Source organism: Gymnoscopelus microlampas (genome assembly GCF_963454915.1).
Source record: "Gymnoscopelus microlampas genome assembly, chromosome: 11".
NCBI classification, from domain to species: Eukaryota; Metazoa; Chordata; class Actinopteri; order Myctophiformes; family Myctophidae; genus Gymnoscopelus; species Gymnoscopelus microlampas.
The window spans coordinates 54,590,188-54,592,687 of record NC_139948.1 but is presented as its reverse complement, the minus strand read 5'-3'; the positions used below and the strand labels follow the sequence as shown (position 1 = coordinate 54,592,687).

General features: G+C 46.8%; 1 protein-coding gene across 1 annotated transcript in view; it reads right to left on the bottom strand.

Annotated features, from left to right (window-relative positions):
* hdac5 (histone deacetylase 5) overlaps positions 1 to 2,500 on the bottom strand; it is a 108,389-nt gene that overhangs the window by 61,027 nt on the left and 44,862 nt on the right. The window lies entirely within an intron of this gene.

Genomic DNA, 2,500 nt, shown 5'->3' with positions numbered 1-2,500 from the left:
ACCCCTCAACGCTCTGATTGGTCAGACCTGTCAACGCTCTGATTGGTCAGACCCCTCAACGCTCTGATTGGTCAGACCCGTCAACAAAGTGATTGGTCAAGCTTCACGTGACACATGGCTATAAACACATTACAAACACATATCGATGACATAATGTATCAAAGGCGCAGCTACCTTCACACAGGGTGTGATTTTTACTTCAATATTGACTTTTTTTAAATTAGATTTTGTATTAACGGGAGAACAATGTCTTCCATTTACAGGAATACAAAGGCTGTAGTTTCTATCAGCTTGGATTCCCCATCCATGATGATGTCACTGGTAGACAGGTTTCTGAACTGTCCACAGCCCTCCTCTGAGACACAGAGAGAGCACACACACATTCTTCTTCCTGTGTGTGTGTGTGTGTGTGTGTGTGTGTGTGTGTGTGTGTGTGTGTGTGTGTGTGTGTGTGTGTGTGTGTGTGTGTGTGTGTGTGTGTGTGTGTGTGTGTGTGTGTGTGTGTGTGTGTGTGTGTGCTGCAGCAGCAGCACGGAGGTGAAGCACCGGCGAAACGCCAATGTTATTCTTATAACATAACAACCACACCCGTTGTAACTACCACCGTTAATGTAGTAGGTGCAGAATTGAGATGCATTTGCAATTTATATGGATTATGTGCTTGATCACGACGATCAAACTTGTATACAAGGAGGCACTGCTCACCGGTAGAATCTACCAACAGCCGCAGCCCCCCGACGGCCCCTCCCGTGAACATTTACCGGGGAGAGAGGCCTTAGACCCGGCTACATTCCAGTGGTATGTCCGTCCACTGTCGGAACAGCAATGGGTGGATTTCCAGGCCCAAGAGAGCAACTACAGGGACCGCTTGAACACCAAGCGGCCATGCGAAACGAGGAACTTTGTTTCCTCTGGCGATCCGCGAAAGTGGATTAAACTCGCTACAATTCTTAATGGAATATTCTTTAAGAACGGAGTATTTACAGCTCAGAGCTACAGTGGTACAGCTTTTGGAATAAAACTTCTGAAATACGTGGCAAGAGTTCTTAAGAAGTTCCCACGGTTGTATCCATATCCCGAAACTTTGACAGCTACAACAACAGCTGACTGGATCCGCGTCCAGCTGTGCTCCCTACGTGACACTGTCCTGCCGTCACTACAGAGTCAGACAGCAGCGCGCCCCGGTTCCACCAGGGGGCGTAAAGTCAGCAGGGACAAACTGGCTGAGCTCTGGCAGAACAGGAGATCAAAGGCGATCCAGGTGATCTTGAACAACAGTGAGTACCCCAACCCGCCCCCCAGCCCCAGTGACATTGCAGTCATACAGCTGTTTTATGACAATAAATGTAAAGATCACGGGCATAATGGTGATCTCCCACCCCCCCCTTGGCACAGGGATGTGCCACCACCTGAACCTACATTCCTCCCTAAGACAGAGCACTTTACAGTTGAAGAGGTACAGGCTGTTCTACAAGGCCTCCCTAACTGTAAAGCCAGTGGTATAGATGGGGTGACATACGAGACCCTTAAAACCACGCAGTCATGCCAGATTTTAACACCAATCTTTAATGTCTGTCTGGAAAACAGAAGAGTACCAGATACATGGAAGGGAGCATTAATCCACCGTATCCCCAAAAAGGACAATATCCCCGAGGATTTAACATCATGGAGAGATATATCTCTCCTGCCTACCATCTACAAGGTATTCATGAAGTGCATACTTGCCCGAGTCCTCCCATGGCTGGTGGATGCTGACATCTTGTCCACCAAGCAGAAGGCTTATATCAACAGGCAGGGTATGAACGAACATGTTTTTAGCCTTAAAACGGGGATAGATGACTTTAAGCATGAGTCTTGTAAACTGTACTGTGTGTTCCTTGACTTCAGAGATGCTTTTGGGACATTAAGTCACAATGTCATGATTAAATCACTGGAGGAAATACAGCTGACCCAGATATTTATCGATATTGTGAAAAATGTGTACAAGGGCTCCTTTATACAAGTCATCTGTGGAAAAGAGCGAACCCAGCCAACACCTCTACAGATAGGCATTAAAACTGGCTGTCCATGGAGCGCAGTTAATTTTATAATTGCCACCAATCAGTGGATAAAGTGGATGTGTCAATGTGCCCCCCATGGTGTAATCTCCCCCAACCCGGTACAGGGCTACGCGAACGATATTTTATTAGCCTCTAGGGAAGAGAGCACAATAAAGAACATGCTCTCCAGGACAGACCTTTTTCTAGAATGGTCAGGCCTAGAGGTTAAGAACACAAAATGTGCTGTCTTATATGAGAGGAGGAGTGGAGGGAACAGGTGGTACCATTCAAAAACTGACACACCCCAGTGTTCACCATAGCATCTGAACCCCTGCGTGTATACGCTCTCCATGAGATATATAACTACCTTGGACATAAAATCAACATCGCAGGAGAATGGAAGGAGCAGGTCAACAACATCTTGTCTGATTTTACATCTCGGCTGGACCTGATTGACAGAT